General features: G+C 37.5%; 1 pseudogene; it reads right to left on the reverse strand.

Annotated features, from left to right (window-relative positions):
• Positions 1 to 248: 248 nt before the first annotated feature.
• LOC138990192 (dnaJ homolog subfamily A member 1 pseudogene) lies at positions 249 to 1,807 on the reverse strand (annotated as a pseudogene).
• Positions 1,808 to 19,559: the final 17,752 nt, after the last annotated feature.

Below are 19,559 nucleotides of genomic sequence, written 5' to 3' on the forward strand. Positions count from 1 at the left end.
CACAGGCTAAATTAAATTATACAGCATGCCATCTTCAAGTAACAGTTGAGGCAATAGAATAAATGCAGAAGCATCACAATGAATCCCACTTACTACATACAGACCAACACCTCTCTACATTAATTTCTTTGTCTGACTGCCAGTTAAACAGTTTTAATTTCATAGCTTAACAATTAAGGGTCATACACTGAAGTCAATACATACACCTGGCATTTCAATCTAAGCTATTCCATATACATAGCTGAAATCAATTACAAAATATGGCCTAACAAATGCTAGGGGAAATTTTTTAAAGTCATTTTTACAAGTACTAAACTTATCTTGCACACTGAAGTCATCATACATACAGGGCAAAGTCAGAGCTTTTATATTTGAGTTTATTCTTCATTTAACTTTTAAACACTACTATAGTTGAATATTAAAACAAAAGCAAGTAGTGAGCATATGATTATAGTCCTTCACTCAATCGCTACTGCAAATAAAACACCAGCAGTGAGTGTTATTCACAAGCCCTACTAAGAGGTCTGACACTGAACACCACCCCGAGGATGATGTTCATCATCCTCATATGCTTCTCCATTGTAATGGCACCGTCTTTCCTGATTTGGATCAAAGTCCACTAATTCTACCTGGTCCATTTCATCAGTCTCTTCTACTTCCTTCCTCTCAGGCAGAAGTTTTTCCAGCAAAGAGAGTTTATCAGGAGAGAGAAAGCCATTCTCAGAAAAGTTTACCTTAAATTCAATGACTAGGCGACCCTTTTCGTATGGCCTACGATAAATTGGCATGCCTTCATTTAGCACACACTTGATATCTCCATGCTTGACAATTTGACCTGGATGAGAAGTGATGACTATGGTTCGGTTGTCAAGAGTAGATATTGGCTTCTGGAAGCCACACAAGGCCTCAACCAGCTGTATGTCCATACACATGAAAAGGTCTTCTCCTCGTCGAGTAAAAACAGCATGGTCCTTCTGATCTAAAACAATGATGATATCTCCTGGCTCCAGTCCTGGTTCTTGGTCTCCTTCACCATGGAATGTTATCTTCTGGCCATCTTTCATGCCTTTGTCAATATGAACTTCTAGAATTCTCTTTTCTCGAACTATCTTCCTTCCATTTCAGCTTTTACATCTATCTTTAGGACTGATCAGCTCCCCATGGCCCTGGCACTCCATGCAGACAGACTGAATTTGCTGAACCATTCCAGGTCCTATCTGATGAATTCTTATTTGCATTCCAGTACCTCGGCAATTGGGACAGCATTCTACCGCTCCTTTTTTACCACCTCGGCCTTCACATTTGTCACAAATCACACTCTTTTGCATTGCTAGTTTTCTTGTTGCACCATTATATAAATCTTCTAAAGTTACTGTAAGTTGATGGACAACATTTTTACCCCTCCTCTCTCTCTGCATCCTGCCTCCTCCTCCGAAAAACATATCAAAGATGTCCATGGGGGAGCCAAAACCACCACCTGCTCCACCTTCTTTAATTGCCTGTTCTCCTCCTTTGTCATATAACTCCCTTTTCTTTGCATCAGAGAGCACTTCGTAAGCTTGAGAAATCTGTTTAAACTTCTCGCCTTCATTTGGATTCTTATCAGGGTGGTACTTCAAGGCCAGTTTCCTGTAAGCCTTTTTCAATTCTTCTTGGGTGGCATTGGGTTTGACCCCCAAAACATCATAGTAAGTGGTTTCTTTCACCATTTTCTACAGCCGGTGAGAGGGCCGATGCCGGTGTGGGGGAGCGGGAAGGAGCACGTTGCTGTGCGCAGCTCGGGCAGCCACCGCTCCTCCGCCTTTCACCGAGCGTTCTGGAAAGTTCCGGCTGTTTATTCTTGATTACTCGAAAGAAACACAGATTCCTGAAGGGTTGGAAGACTGTTCTCTTCATCTCCCTTTACCCTTCATATAAAAAAGATAACGACAACAAAGTGCTTCATATTTCATTAAGTAATACTCAAAGTCTTCTCACTATTTCATTTGATCATACTTTCAACTTGTAATACAGTAGAAGAAAAGAGTTTGCAATATCCATTTCATAAAAAAAATAAAGATAAGTAAAAATTTGTGGTGGGAGTATATACCCAAGCCTGCAACCCAAGCTTCTTGCAAGTCCACAGGGGTTCGTGCTCAGGGCAGCAGGCAGGGCTCAGAGGGGAGGGACCACCATTCTGAGTTAGAATGCAAAGTCATGTGGGGAGCTGCTAAAGTTGCTGGCAATGCTCCTCACGTCTGGAAGTGGCTGTAATGGAGGAGGAGGAAGAGCATCAAGAAGTGGGTGGGGCCCTCAGAGGAGGACAAGGTGGTTCCTAGATCATCTAGTTACTGAAGTGATCCAACAGCACAGTTCAAAAGCTGAAAACATAGAGAGAATCAAATAAAAAAATTTAGAAATGAAAGAGATGTTACAATGCTTACTGAGAAATGCAAAGATTCATGAGATTATTATAAAATATTATATGCCAACAAACTAAATCACCTATAAGAAATGGATATATTTCCATAAATTTACAACAAGACTGAACAAGGAAGAAACAGAAAATCTGAAGAGAATAATAACATGTAAGGAGTTTGATTCAGTAATCAAAAACTTTCTAGAAAAGAAAAGGCTCAGATCTGATAGTTTTACTGGTGAAATGTATTAAACATTTAAAGAGGAATTAATATCAGTCTTTCTAAACTTCCAAAAACTGAAAATGGAACCAGTCCAAAATCACTTTACAAGACCAAATTCACTCTGAAACCAAAGTCAGACAGGACACTACCAAAAAAAAAAAAAATCACAGATCAATATCTATGGTGAATATAAATACAAAAATCTTCACCAAAATACTAGAAAACCCACTTCCACTAAAAGGATTATATATCATGATCAAGTGGCATTTATCCATTAGATGCAATGATGATTCAAATCTGTAAATCAATGCAATACACCATGTTAGCAAAATGAGGGTAAAATTATATGATTATCTCAATAGATGTAAAAAGAAAAGCGTTTGATGAAATTCAACATCATGATTAAAATTTTCAAGGAATCACATATAGAAGGAATGCACCTCAACATAGTAAAGGCCACAATGACAAGCCCACCACAAACTTTATGCTCAATGATGAGGAACTGAAAGCTTTTTCTCTAAGTTCAGAAAGAAGACAAAGGTGCCTATTCTTATTATTTCTATTCAACATAGTACTGGAATTCCTAGCTAGAGCAATTAAGAAAAAAAGAAAAAAATCCAACTCAGAAAGGAAGTGGTAAAATTGTCTATATTTGCAGATTACATGGTATATAGAGAAGATACCTCTTAGAACTGATGAACAAATTCCACAAAGTTTCAGGATACAAATTCAATATATAAAAATAAGTTGCATTTCCATATACTGGCAATGTATTCAGTTCAGTTCAGTTCAGTCTCTTAGTCATGTCCGACTCTTTGCAAGCCCATGAATTGCAGCACACCAGGCCTCCCTGTCCATTACCAACTCCCAGAGTTCACTCAAACTCACGTCCATTGAGTTGGTGATTCCATCCAGCCATCTCATCCTCTGTCGTCCCCTTCTCCTCCTGCCCTCAATCCCTCCCAGCATCAGAGTCTTTTCCAATGAGTCAACTCTTCACATGAGGTGGCCAAAGTATTGCAGTTTCAGCTTTACCATCATCCTTCCAAAAAACACCCAGGACTGATCTTTAGAATGGACTGGTTAGATCTCCTTGCAGTCAAAGTAACCCTCAAGAGTCTTCTCCAACACCACAGTTCAAAAACATCAATTCTTTGGCGCTCAGCTTTCTTCACAGTCCAACTCTCACATCCATACATGACTACTGGAAAAACTATAGCCTTGACTAGACAGACCTTTGTTGGGAAAGTAATGTCTCTGCTTTTGAATATGCCATCTAGGTTGGTCATAACTTTCCTTCCAAGGAGTAAGAGTCTTTTAATTTCATGGCTGCAATCACCATCTGCAGTGATTTTGGAGCCCAAAAAAATTAAGTCTGACACTGTTTCCAGTGTTTCCCCATCTATTTCCCATGAAGTGATGGGATCAGATGCCATGATTAGCAGAAACATAAATTTTAAAAGTAATCCCAATTATAATAAAATCAAAAAGTTAAATATCTAGGAATAAATTTAATCAAGGGGATAAAAGACCTGTATGCTTTAACCAAGCCCAATCTTTAAGAAATTTAAAGCATAGATAAATGGAAAGATATTTCATTTTCATGGATTGGAAGAATTAATATTTTAAAAATATTATCCATACTGACAAAGCAATCCGTAACTTTACCATAATCCCCACCAAAATTCCACTGATATTTTTCTCATAAGTAGGAAAAAAAAACCTGGGCTTCCCTTGTGGCTCAGCTGGTAAAGAAACCACCTATAATGCGGGAGACCTGAGTTTGATCCTTATGTTGGGAAGATCCCCTGGAGAAGGGAAAGGCTACCCACTCCAGTATTGTGGCCTGGTGAATTCTATGGACTGTATAGTCCATGGGGTCACAAAGAGTTGGACACAACTGAGCAACTTTCACTAGTAGCAATAGGAAAAAAAAAAAAAAAGCTATTTTAATATTCATATGAAACCATAAAAGGCACTGAATAGCAAAAGCAACCCTGAGAAAGAACAACAAAGTTGAAGGCAACTCATTCTCTGATTTTATACTACATTACAAAGCTACAGTAATAAAACCAATATGGTATGGTCATAAAAACAGACATGTGGACATATGGAACTGAATAGAGAGCTCAGATATAATCCAGCCTGTATAGTTAACTAACTTTGACAAGAGTGCTGAGGACAAAAAATGCAGAAGGAATAGTCTCTTCAATAAATGGTGTTGTGAAAACTGGATACACATATGCAAAAAATAAAACTAGACCCCAATTTTATATCACCCACAAAAATTAACTTGAAGTGGACTAAAAACTTGACTGGAAGATCTAAAGCCATAAAATTCCTGAAGGAACACATAGAAAAGGGGTTCATTGACATTGGTTTCGGCACAGATGTTTTGGAAATGGTATTAAAAGGGCAAGAAAGAAAGGAAAAAAAAGTCAGCAAGTAGAATGACATTAAACCAAAAAGCTTCTGCACAGGAAGGAAATGATCAACAAAGTGAATAACAAGCTAAAGAATGAAAAATATATTCAAATCATATATTAGCTAAGAGATTAATATAAAAATATGTAAGAAATTCACACAACTCAAGAGCAAAAACAAGTAAACATGATTTTAAAATATTTAAAAGATTTGAAAAAGGTTTTTCCAAAGAAGACATATATACAGGGTATGAAAAGGTGCTCAACATTAACTATCAGGGAAGTTCAAATCAAATAGAATGGCTTGTATCTGAAACACAAGAGATAGTAAGTGGTATAGAGAAAAGGGAAGCATTTTGCCCCATTGATGGAAATATAAATTACTTTGGCCATGATGGAAAACAGGGGGGAAAATAAAATAGAATCCCATATGATCCAATAATCCCACTTCTAGGTATAAATTCAAATTAGATGAAATCAACATTTTGAAGGAATATCAGAACTCCCATATTTATTGCAGCATTATTCACAAAGACATGGAAACTACTCGTTTGTCAATGAACAAATTGGTAAAGAATATATGATATATAAATATGTATATCTATACATCACTGACTCAATGGACTTGAGTTTGAGTAAACTCTGCGAGTTGGTGATGGACAGGGAGGCCTGGCATGCTGCGATTCATGGGGTATCAAAGAGTTGGGCACAACTGAGCGACTGAACTGAACTGACCCATAAACATATGCATGTTTTCAGTGACTATTTTTTAGTCATGAGAAAGAAGGAAATGCTGACATTTTTAACAACATGGATCAACCTAGAAGATGTTATGCTAACTGAAATTAGTTAGATAGAAAAAAAAAAAAAAACTAATACTGTGATATACATGTGAAATGTAAAAAAAAAAATTAATTTAAAAAGTTAAATTCATAGAAACAGAATAAAATGATAATTACCAGGAGCTGGGGGATGGAGGAGATGGGGGGAGATTGGTCAAAGGGTACAATTGTTCAATTATAAGATGGATGAGCTCTGGGGATCTAATGTATAGCATGGGGACCAAAGTCAAGAATACTATGTTTTGGCTTGATATTTGCTAAGACAGTAGATATTAAATATTCTCACCACATATACACACACACAAAAATAACTAAGTGAGGTGAAGAATGAGTTAATTAACCTGAATTATGATAATTATTTCACAAAGTATATGTATGTCAATTCATCAAATTTTAAGATATATATACATATATACATACACATTTTCCTATCAATTTTAGCTCAATAAAATTGAGAAAATTTTTAAATACATTAATAAAAATAGGAATATGGGCATGAGCTAGACAGACTAAATTTTTTATTTCATTTTTACCATTTATATCCTTGAAGGATAATAAACAAATAAAAGAAGAAATATGCAATATAATCTCAAATGAAAATAGGTGTTTTTCCAGAAAATAAAGCAGGAAAAGAAGTGGGAAACTGACTGAGGGATGAATGAAAGCATTATGTTTTTACACATGGGGTCAAAGATCTTTGAGGAGACATTTTTAGAAGCATTTGAGTAAATATGAACAGAGCCTTTCTTAGCTGGCATTTTAGTAATTGTTGCAGTAAGTACAAAGGCCCTAGAGCCTGAAGAAGCAATTAGCCTGTCATATTTGAGAAAGAACAAGAAAATTGGAATAGCTGGAGTGGAACAGGAAGTCTAGACCATGTAGAATTTTAATGGCCTAGGTAAGGACTTAAGCTTTAATTATATATGTGAGATAAACCATTGAAGATTCTGAAATGTGGAGAGATATGATCTTATTTAAAATTAAAATATATCATTCAGAAGTAGAAACAGGGAGAGCCATTGGGAGCTCTTTAAATAAGAGATGATACTGTTCAATAGTGGGCATTCATGAAACAGTGGAAAACAGCACATTTAGATGTAATAAAGGAAGAAGAGACCAAATCCATTGATCAGTTCAACTTGTGGTCTGGCAGAAATGAGAAAACCCAAAATAGTTCATTCATGTTTTAGTTTTCTTTTTGTTTTGCCTGAGCAACTGGGAAAATGATGTGTCTAATAAATTATCTTGGAAAAAAATGGGAGAAAGTAGATCTTTGGAGTTAGTGAGATAAAAAATTCTTTTGGGTTCACAGTTTGAATTGACTCTTAGCTGTGCAAATAAGAATGTAGAGCAGGCAGAGCAATATGCCATATTTCGTTAATTCCAATGCTCATTTTTCTTTCACATTTTAATATTGTAAAATAGGAATGCCTCACCCAATTGACAGGAAGCCAGGTGGTGGTCATGATGTACTTGTCATTGTCAGATCATGTACAAATTTAGTGGTCAATCTATTAATATTTTTAGGACTTCCATTAAGTGCTATGCAGTGTTAGTCCTTTGCTACATAAATGCCATTCTTTTAGTCATAGAAATGTTTGAAACTATCTAACATATAAGTCGGAGAAGGCAATGGCACCCCACTCCAGTACACCCAAGACCGAGCTCCTTTAGGATGGACTGGTTGTACATCCTTGCATTCCAAGGGACTCTCAAGTGTCCTCTCCAACACCACAGTTCAAAAGCATCAATTCTTCGGCGCTCAGCCTTCTTCACAGTCCAACTCTCACATCCATACATGACCACAGGAAAAACCATAGCCTTGACTAGACGGACCTTTGTTGGCAAAGTGATGTCTCTGCTTTTGAATATGCTGTCTAGGTTGGTCATAACTTTCCTTCCAAGGAGTAAGCATCTTTTAATTTCATGGCTGCAGTCACCATCTGCAGTGATATTGGAGCCCAGAAAAATAAAGTCTGACACTGTTTCCACTGTTTCCCCATCCATTTCCCATGAAGTGATGGGACCGGATGCCATGATCTTCATTTTCTGAATGTTGAACCTTAAGCCAGCTTTTTCACTCTCCACTTTCACTTTCATCAAGAGGCTTTTTCGTTCCTCTTCACTTTCTGCCATAAGGGTGGTGTCATCTGCATATCTGAGGTTATTGATATTTCTTCCGGCAATCTTGATTCTAGCTTGTGTTTCTTCCAGTCCAGCGTTTCTCATGATGTACTCTACATATAAGTTAAATAAACAGGGTGACAATATAAAGCCTTGATGTACTCCTTACCTATTTGGAACCAGTCTGTTGTTCCATGTCCAGTTCTAACTGTTGCTTCCTGACCTGCATACAGATTTCTCAAGAGGCAGATCAGGTGGTCTGGTATTCCCATCTCTTTCAGAATTTTCCACAGTTTATTGTGATCCACACAGTCAAAGGCTTTGGCATAGTCAATAAAGCAGAAATAGATGTTTTTCTGGAACTCTCTTGTTTTTTCCACGTTCCAGCGGATGTTGGAAATTTGATCTCTGGTTCCTCTGCCTTTTCTAAAACCAGCTTGAACATCAGGAAGTTCACGGTTCATATATTGCTGAAGCCTGCCTTGGAGAATTTTGAGCATTACTTTACTAGCATGTGAGATGGGTGCAATTGTGTGGTAGTTTGAGAATTCTTTGGCATTGCCTCTCTTTGGGATTGGAATGAAAGCTGACCTTTTCCAGTCCTGTGGCCACTGCTGAGTTTTCCAAATTTGCTAGCATATTGAGTGCAGCACTTTCACAGCATCATCTTTCAGGATTTGGAATAGCTCAACTGGAATTCTATCACCTCCACTAGCTTTGTTCGTAGTGATGCTTTCTAAGACCCACTTGACCTCACAGTCCAGGATGTCTGGCTCTAGATCAGTGATCATACCATCGTGATTATCTGGGTCGTGAAGATCTTTTTTGTACAGTTCTTCTGTGTATTCTTGCCATCTCTTCTTAATATCTTCTTCTTCTGTTGGATCCATACCGTTTTTGTCCCTTATCGAGCCCATCTTTGCATGAAATGTTCCCTTGGTATCTCTAATTTTCTGAAGAGATCTCTAGTCTCCCATTTTTTTGTTTTCCTCTATTTCTTTGTATTGATCGTTGAAGAAGGCTTTCTTATCTCCTCTTGCTATTCTTTGGAACTCTGCATTCAGATGTTTTTATCTTTCCTTTTCTCCTTTGCTTTTTGCTTCTCTTCTTTTCACAGCTATTTGTAAGGCCTCCCCAGACAGCCATTTTGCTTTTTTGCATTTCTTTTCCATGGAGATGGCCTTGATCCCTGTCTGCTGTACAGTGTCATGAACCTCATTCCATAGTTCATCAGGCACTCTATCTATCAGATCTAGGCCCTTAAATCTATTTCTCACTTCCACTGTATAATCATAAGGGATTTGATTTAGGCCATACCTGAATGGTCTAGTGGTTTTCCCTACTTTCTTCAATTTAAGTCTGAATTTGGCAATAAGGAGTTCATGATCTGAGCCACAGTCAGCTCCTGGTCTTATTTTTGTTGACTGTATAGAGCTTCTGCATCCGTATATGAGACAGCAAAAGAGACACTGTTGTATAGAACAGTCTTTTGGACTCTGTGGGAGAGGGAGAGGGTGGGATGATTTGAGAGAATGACATTGAAACATGTGTAATATATATGAAACTAGTCACCAGTCCAGGTTCGATGCACAATACTGGATGCTTGGGGCTGGTGCAGTGGGACGACCCAGAGAGATGGTATGAGGAGGGAGGAGGGGGGAGGGTTCAGGATGGGGAACACATGTATACCTGTGGCGGATTCATTTTGATATATGGCAAAACCAATACAATATTGTAAAGTTAAAAAATAAAATAAAATTTAAAAAAAGATAAAAAAAGACTTCCTATAGACAAAAAAGGTAAAAACCATAAAAACAGTTCTCCGAAAGTATGAAATGTGTGAATCTATTTTTCATTCCTGTCCATTCCTTGTTAGAGCATTCCCTAAATGGTTTGTGCTTACTGTTATTGTAAATGGAATTGTTAAAATTAAAACTTTAATAAGTAGCTATTTCCATATAGAAAGCTATTAATTTTCTCATTGGATTTGTAATACCCACTGTACTGAACTTTCTTATTTTTCTCTAATTAACTCATTGTGGTGGAATTTCTTAATAAAGAATCAAATCTTCCACAAGTTAAAAAAAAAAAAAAGTAATATAATCAATCTGATTTCGGTGTTGACCATCTGGTGATGTCCATGTATAGAGTCTTCTCTTGTGTTGTTGGAAGAGGGTGTTTGTTATGACCAGTGCATTTTCTTGGCAAAACTCTATTAGTTTCTATTTGTTTCTTTAGGTAGATATATTCCTAAATATTTTATTCTTTTCATTGCAATGGTGAATGGAATTGTTTCCTTAATTTCTCTTTCTGTTTTCTCATTATTTGTGTATAGGAATGCAAGAGATTTCTGTGTGTTAATTTTATATCCTGCAACTTTACTATATTCATTGATTAGCTCTAGTAATTTTCTGGTGGAGTCTTTAGGGTTTTATATGTAGAGGATCATGTCATCTGCAAACAGTGAGAGTTTTACTTATTCTTTTCCAATTTGGATTCCTTTTATTTCTTTTTCTGCTCTGATTGCTGTGGCCAAAACTTCCAAAACTATGTTGAATAGTAGTGGTGAGAGTGGACACCCTTGTCTTGGTTCCTGACCTTAAGGGAAATGCTTTCAGTTTTTCACCATTGATGATAACGTTTGTTGTGGGTTTGTCATATATAGCTTTTATTATGTTGAGGTATGTTCCTTCTATTCCTGCTTTCTGGAGGGTTTTTATCATAAATAGATATTGAATTTTGTCAAAGGCTTTCTTTGCATCTATTGAGATAATCATATGGTTTTTATCTTTCAAGTTGTTAATGTGGTGTATTGCGTTGATTGATTTGCACACATTGAAGAATCCTTGCATCCCTGGGATAAAGCCCACTTGGTCATGATGTATAATCTTTTTAATGTGTTGTTGGATTCTGTTTGCTAGAATTTTGTGAGAGTCTTTCCTGTGTTTGGAAACTTCTCTCTTTTTTAAGACTCCCTTCCTGGGATGGATCTCCACCCCTACCTCGTTTGTCTCTCTTTTTATCTTTTTTATTTTGTCCTACCTCCTTTCGACAGCACTGGGCTACCTTTCTGGGTGCCTGATGTCCTCTGCCAGCATTCAGAAGTTGTTTTGTGGAATTTGCTCAGCGTTCAAATGTTCTTTTGTTGAATTTGTGGGGGAGAAAATGGTCTCCCTGCCCTATTCCCCCACCATTTTAGGACCGCCCCCCCATACATATATATATATATACACACACACATACATACATATAGTATTTCAAATTATTTTCCCATTTGTGTTATTAGAGAATATGAGACAGAGTTATCTGTGCTATACAGTAGGTTCTTGTTGGTTATCTGTTTTGAATTCAGTAATGTGAACATGTCTGCCCTAATTTGCCAGTTTGTCCTTCTCCTCCACCTTTCCCCTTTGGTTACCATACATTTGTTTTCTATGTCTGTGAGTCTATTTCTATTTTGTAAGTTCATTTGTGTCATACTTTAGATTCCACATACAGATGATATCATATGGTATTTGTCTTTCTTTGTCTGACATACTTCACTTAGTATAGTAATCTCTAGGTACATCTGTATTGCTGCAAATGACATTATTTCATTTTGTTATTTTTTATGACTGATTAATATTCCATATTTATCCAATTATCTGTCAATAGGCATTTAGTTTGTTTTCATGTCTTGGCTATTGTAAACAGAGCTGCAATGAACACTGAAACATATGTATCCTTTTGAAGCATGGTTTTCTCTAGATATATGCCCAGGAGTGGGAGTGCTAGTTCATATGGTAGCTATGCTTTTAGTTTTTAAGGGATCTCCATACTGTTCTCCTATATGTGATTTTAAAGGAAATGGAGGATGGAATTTTGGAAATTCCAGGAAGACAGAACAGCATTTTCAAATTCAACAATATAAAATGATAACATTTTGGATGACTGTGAACTTTTCAATTTATCCTTCTTCTGAAAGTGAATCCAGTTGCCATCCATTATGGGCTGTGCTTCAGCTTGTGAGACTAGCCTCACCTAAAAGCATGCTCTTCCTAGGGAAGCCCCTTGTGTTCATTGAGCAAGTTGGGATATCCAGGACTGACCCTTTGATTCTACATGAGACAACTCTACCAGCCAGTATACACTCCAGAGCTCCCTAGCAGTTTGACTGAGGCTTTCTAGGCCTGCATTACAATCCAACTTTTCCTTTCACAGGCGTTGATTCCTAGCAACACCTTACAATTTAAACTCTGTATCAAGGTATGTTTCTGGAATGTCCAAACTGTCACAAGGGAGCAGGTTGTTGGCTGCCTTTGACCTATGGTGCTTTCTGATCTCCTAAAGAAAAATCTCTTTTGATACTTAGTATTTTTGTTTTCAGTTGTATTCAATTTTTCTTAGTGAATGAAAATTTCTTATGATTTAAACTGTTTTTCACAACTTTTTTCCATTAGAATGCTGGGTGTTTTGTTGTTGTTTTTTTTTTTTTTTAATGAGAGGCAGCTGAAATTAGGGCATTGAAGTGCTGAGACAGGAGGGAGAGACTAAGAAATTAGAAAACTGTGAACTGGAGGAGGCCTGAAAGGATATCCAGGTCATATATCTGGTTGTTCCCTTGATAAAATAAGTGTAAAGGTTTAGAATGGGGGAAATCAGGATGAGAATAGAGGATTTTGCCTGCCAGGGTGAGGAAGAGGCTAATCTCATAATGCCATGAGACAGTGTCTTGTACATAGCAATAACTCAATTAATAGTGACTGTTTGTTATTATTGTCTATTGTTTTCATTATAATAATTATCAGAAATAAAAGAAAGAGAGAGAGAGTGTGTGATGAAGACAAGCTTCAGCTACTCTGCAACTTTGCCTAGGGCCAGTCTTCTTGCCCATACAAACTGCAGAAGAAATGCTTAGCCTCATTAGCTAAGCAGAAATAACTGAATAAATCAACTATAATTTTCTGCAAAGTCTTTACTTAAATGTAAACATGGAGAAGTAAGAAAAAGAAATTAGGGATGAAAATAAAACTTAAGATAATAAGCATTTGAGAATAAATGATGATTCATTCTTTTAATTGCAGTACAGATAAGAATTGATTCAGGCCATCTGCAGAGGAGGCATGTGAAGAAAAGAAGAGGGGTGTGAATAGCAAAATGATTTCAAAGGCATCAAGATAAACACATGAAAGGCTGGCAAAATATTGAATTGGAAATAAATATTCAAGGGATTAAAAAGCTATGGAAAAAAAAAAAAAAACTTCTCTCACCTGTAGAGATAACTCAGTTCAGTTCAGTTCAGAATCTCAGTCATTTCCGACTCTTTGCAACCCCATGAATCACAGCACGCCAGGCCTCCTTGTCCATCACCAACTCCCGGAGTTCACTCAAACTCATGTCCATAGAGTTGGTAATGCCATCCAGCCATCTCATCTTCTGTTGTCCCCTTCTCCTCCTGCCCCCAACCCCTCCCAGTATCAGGGTCCTTTCCAATGAGTCAACTCTTCACATGAGGTGGCCAAAGCATTGGAGTTTCAGCTTTAGCATCAGTCCTTCCAAAGAACACCCAAGACTGAGCTCCTTTAGGATGGACTGGTTATACATCCTTGCATTCCAAGGGACTCTCAAGTGTCCTCTCCAACACCACAGTTCAAAAGCATCAGTTCTTCGGTGCTCAGCCTTCTTCACAGTCCAATTCTCACATCTATACATGACCACAGGAAAAACCATAGCCTTGACTAGACGGACCTTTGTTGGCAAAGTAATATCCCTGCTTTTTAATATACTATCCAGGTTGGTCATAACTTTCCTTTCAAGGAGTAAGCATCTTTTAATTTCATGGCTGCAGTCACCATCTGCAGTGATTTTGGAGCCCCCCCCCAAAAAAAAATGAAGTCTGACACTGTTTCCCCATCTGTTTCCCATGAAGTGATGGGACCGGATGCCATGATCTTAGTTTTCTGAATGTTGAGCTTTAAGCTAACTTTTCCACTCTCCTTTAGGTCTGCTTAAAAAGAATGTGCTTGCATGAATATAGGCCAATATCTATTCTATTAAGAGACATTAACATCCTGTTAATGTCTTTTTATCTATTAAATAATGTTGCATGTCTTGTGAGGCAAGTAGCTCCAGAACATATTTCTCCTAAGCCTAGAGTTAAAATCAGTAGAACTGAACACTTCTAGGACACAATTTAATCTAATCTCTTCATTCAAAAACTGATGATATGGGACTTCCCTGGTGGTCCAGCAGTTAAGACTTCATGCTACCAATTCAGGGGGCCCAGATCTGATCACTAGTCAGGTAACTAAATCCCTCATGCCACAGCTAAGAACCCTCCTGCCCCCACAGTGAAGAGCAAAGGTCCTGTGTACCACAACTAACACCATAAACAGCCAAACAAATAGCCAGGACATGGAAGCAACCTAGATGTCCATCAGCAGATGAATGGATAAGAAAGCTATGGTACATATACACAATGGAGTATTACTCAGCCATTAAAAAGAATACATTTGAATCAGTTCTAATGAGGTGGATGAAACTTGAGCCTATTATACAGAGTGAAGTAAGCCAGAAGGAAAAACACCAATACAGTATACTAACGCATATATATGGAATTTAGAAAGATGGTAACAATAACCCAGTGTACGAGACAGCAAAAGAGACACTGATGTATAGAACAGTCTTATGGACTCTGTGGGAGAGGGAGAGGGTGGGAAGATTTGGGAGAATGGCATTGAAACATGTAAAATATCATGTAAGAAACAAGTTGCCAGTCCAGGTTCGTTGCACGATACTGGATGCTTGGGGCTAGTGCACTGGGACGACCCAGAGGGATGGTATGGGGAGGGAGGAGGGAGGAGGGTTCAGGATGGGGAACACATGTATACCTGTGGCAGATTCATTTTGATATTTGGCAAAACTAATACAACTATGTAAAGTTTAAAAATAAAATAAAATTTAAAAAATAAAAAAAAAAAAAAAATAAAACAAGTAAGAAAAAAAAAAAAAAAAACACTGATATATAGAATCCAAGGGTGATAAAATAGTTTATATTAGGTGACAGAGATAGTAAAATTCAGGTCCTGAACCACAGTCCAATACACTTTAAAATATCCCAAGATTAAAAGTATCATTTAATTGCAACTAAGAAGCAGTTCCATTCTTTTGCCATATGTAACAAACTCTTTTGTTCCAAGAAATTTCAGGGATGTGCTAAACTAGGGGGAGAAACAACAGATTCAGAGCTTTGTTGACTTCCGTGATGTAAATATGAACAACTTCAAGCTATTAAAATGACTTCACTGGCCATGCATTTGAAAGAGATGTGGGTTAACAGTGATAATCACAATCATCCAGGCTATTTTACTTGGTCTATAGCAATCCTCTTCATCTGCTCTTGCTTTCCCAGATGCCTTGTGTGATTAAAAAAAAAAAAAACACTCATTGAAGGATACAAATACAATTAACTAGAGAATAAACAAGGTCTTTTACCACAAAGAATCTCTAGAACTTATCCTGCAACGTCAATCACTTGCTTTTAGGGTCCTCAGGAAACAAGTGAGGACAAAATTTCCTCTCATCTTCAGGAATTAGGATACAGGGTAATATGCTTGGATATCATATCTCAATTTGTTCCTTAGAGTACCGGATATGTGTAAGTGTGTCATTTACTATTTTAAGCTAATGACAACTTTCATCACGTAATAGAATTTTTCTAGTCTTCCCCTTAAAAGATTAGAACCAAAATTCTGTGCTAAATATCCTAGCAAGGTAAGTATTAGAGTCCTGTCTTCTTACTTTCAAACATTTTCAAATTCACTTCTCTCTACTGACTCAGATGAGGATGAGACTTAGATGATAGAGGATGAGATGGTTAGATAGCATCACTGACCCAATGGACATGAATCTGAACAAACTCTAGGATATAATGAAGGACAGGGGAGCCTGGCATGCTTCAGCCCACGGAGTCACAAAGAGTCAGATATGATTTAGTGACTCAACAACAATAACAACTGACTTAAGTAGACCTTTGTTTCTAGGAATAGCAATAAGTTTCTATAAAACCATTTTTATCTCCCAGAAATAAGAGGATCTTGAATTGTTTTTTCACTGTGGGAGAATCTTACTGACAACTGTGTCCGAGTTCCATAGCTCAAGCCTCTGAGTCCAACATCTCCCTCTTGAATTCTATTATTTCAGTGTTGCATTCTTTCTTTCATCTGTTCCTCCCTCGATTCACTTATAGAATATGTTATCATACAGTAACAAAACTTCAAAACTAGCATTCAGAGGGTTCATAGTCCAAAATGGCTGACAATCAAATCAAAACAAAATCAACAACAAAAATAATATCAGTATAATGTAGCTCAGCTGGTAAAGAGTCCTCCTTCAAGGCAGGAGACATCAGTTCAATACCTGGGACAGGAAGATCCCCTGGAGAAGAGATAGGCTACCCACTCCAGTTTTCTTGGGCTTCCCTGGTGTCTTAAATGGTAAAGAATCTGCCTGCAATGTGGGAGAGATAGGTTTGATCCCTGGGTTGGGAAGATCCCCTGGAGAAGGAAACAGGTACCCAATCCAGTATTCTTGCCTGGAAAATTCCATGGACTGAGAAACCTGGCAGGTAACAGTGCATGGGGGTGCAAAGAGTCAGACATGACTGAGTGCCTTTCACTTTCACTTTTCATTACCATTCTTACCGTGGGAGGTAAGAAGGAAGTAACTCAATATTCTGTTGTTATTCAATCACCAAGTTGAATCCTACTCTTGGCAACCCCATGGACTGTATCACGCCGTGCTTCTTTGTCCTCCACTATCTCCCAGAGTTTGCTCAAATTCATCGAGTCAGTGACATTACTTAACCATCCTATCTTCTGTCACCCTTTTCTCCTTCTGCCCTCAATCTTTCCCAGCATCAGGGTCAGCCCTTTGCATCAGGTGGCCAAAGTATTGGAGCTTTAGCATCAGGCCTTTCAATGAATATTCAGGGTTGATTCCCTTCAGGATTGACTGGTTTGATCTCCTTGCAGTCCAAGGGACTCTCAAGCATCTTTTCCAAGACCACAATTTGAAAACATCAATTCTTCAGCAAAGTAGGCTATAAAAGATTCAGAGGGTTTTGGATCTCATAGGATAATTAGGAGTTTGCCAACATATTGAGGAAAATGATTCAGGAAGTGAAAGTAATAACATATCTACATACCCAGATAAAACTTTTTTCAAGGTTTAACTAATGGGCATTGCGGGGAGCTGGCTGGAAGACCTCCACCCATGGCAAAGGTCATGAGGAAGGAGGCTCGACATACGCAAAGGTGGGATCAAGCCTCAGGAGTCCCCCTGGAAATCCTCGAGCATCTACCCCCATAACCAGAGCCTGCCTACTTTACTACTTTGTACTCTCACCTACACCTCTGACTTTACGGGGGGCTGTCCCCCACCACCTCTTTTGGAGAAGGAGTTAACTTAGAGCTCCAGTTAATAATAATTCCTGGTTGTGATAGGAGTGTTTCAATCTACAAACTCCTCTGAAGATTCTCTAGCCTGCCTGACAGGCTTGTCCGGCCACATGTGATTGCTCACAGCCTCCCAACCATGAGAGGCACGAGATGATTTAAACCTTCTAAAAACAGGTTCTTTAGAGAAGTTAGAAAACTATTAGTATAGTATAGTAGGTTGATTAGAAATTGTATTGGTGAAGGGTTTTTCATTTGTTGAGCCAATGTTTACTGCTAAGTCTCCACATCCCCTGCCCTTATGCACATTAATGAATATATAGAAGAAATAAGTATTAACCTTTGATATTAATCACGTTAGACCTTAGGCTAAGCAAATTATTTCCTTAATTAAAACCCACTACACCCTCACCCTATAGGAATGTAACTTTATCTGGTATCTTCGGAAGGTGGCATCTGTTTTAAGAATAATCACCCTTGGAGAAATAAGTGTTCTGGTTGACTGACTGCTGTCACAAGAAGAGGGTCATAAATTGTCAGCAGGCCCCCTGGCCAGAAGATGATGTAACACCCCTAAGACCTCTGTATACATTTGTATGAAGCACCTGACTTTAATAAAAGTCAGGACTGCTGTCCCCACGTGATTTTGTATAACATCTCAGTGTATAAAAACAGACCCTGGAAAATAAAGAATGGGATCAGTTCCTCGAAATACTGGTCTCCCCATGTCGTTCTCTCTCTCAAACTCTGGCTGAGTTTCCATCTGGAGCATGGAGCCCGCCATGCTTACTAATTGTGCCTGGGCTTCTAAGATCTGACCAGGGAGGCCTCAGTGTCTCCTCTCCTTTGGGAGAATGGAAGGACGCCTGCGGCCTACGTAAGTCATGCAAGCTTCTTGTCTTGAAGTTTTATTGATTTCCCATGTAAACCAAGCTACTCAGCCTCTTTTCTCCACTGAATTTTCCTGCTAAGCTATCCTCATCCTATTACTCTTTATATCTCTAATTAATATCTAATTGAAGCTATTGTATCCTGATCCTCACCGACGCCATCCCCGCTTCGAACTCCCCGGATCAGCCTGGGCTGGACCCTGGCAGGCCATATTGATGTCTGACATACACTCCTTCTGCATCTTTTTCTCTATCAATTCACCTTCTTAAATCCAAGGAATATCATCACTAAGGGATCAAGGAACAAAGACCCTTAAATAAATATACATTAAAAAAAAAACAGAATTAAAGGTCTTACACTTGAAATATTTTGAAAAAGAAGCATCTCCAACTGTAAAGTTTGTACTCCAGAAAATGTATGAAATTGATAGGCCTTTTATAAAAGCAAAGTGGCACGAAACAGACTTTTAAAAGGTGAGAGATACCTATATACATGTAGTGAATTACTTTAATATGCTCAGTAAGTGATAGCATGTGCTGAAGTAATAATCATGTTAAAGTATTGTTCAGTTCATAACCTTAATGGATTATGTAACACTAATAACATGAAAAAGGGTAAAAAGAAGAGAGCTATATCAGAGCACTGTTTCTGTGTATTATTTGATTCAAGCTAGTGTAAATTTGAAAATTATTCTGATACGTTACATGTATACAGTCAATCCTGCACCAATTTCTTTTAAAATCAGAAAATACAAACTATTAATGCAATTAAAATGCTATAATTAAGAAAAAAACACTCAGTGCAAAAAAAGCAAAAAATGAAGAAATAAACAAAAAGTGACATGAGACTTATAGAAAGAAAACATTTAAATGGCTCATATAAATTTGAGTATATCAATAATTACATTAAATATGAGTGAATTAAACAGTCTTCTCAAAAGGCAGAGATTGTCAGATTGCAACAAAAATAAAGAAACCCAGCTCAACTATAAGTTGTTTATAGGAGATAGATTTAATCGAGAATAAAAGGATAGAATACTTTTATTACATGAACAGCAACAACAGAAAAACTGGAATACTTATACTAATATTAGACAATTAAAAAATTTAAATTTTGAGATCAAGTTAAAAATAGATTTTGTTTTAAAACATTATAAAAAGGGACCTCTTAATAAAATAGAGGCTAACCCATTAGGAATAAATAATAATTATAAGCATGTGCACA

Source organism: Bos mutus, chromosome 2, assembly GCF_027580195.1.
Source record: "Bos mutus isolate GX-2022 chromosome 2, NWIPB_WYAK_1.1, whole genome shotgun sequence".
In the NCBI taxonomy this organism is placed as follows: domain Eukaryota; kingdom Metazoa; phylum Chordata; class Mammalia; order Artiodactyla; family Bovidae; genus Bos; species Bos mutus.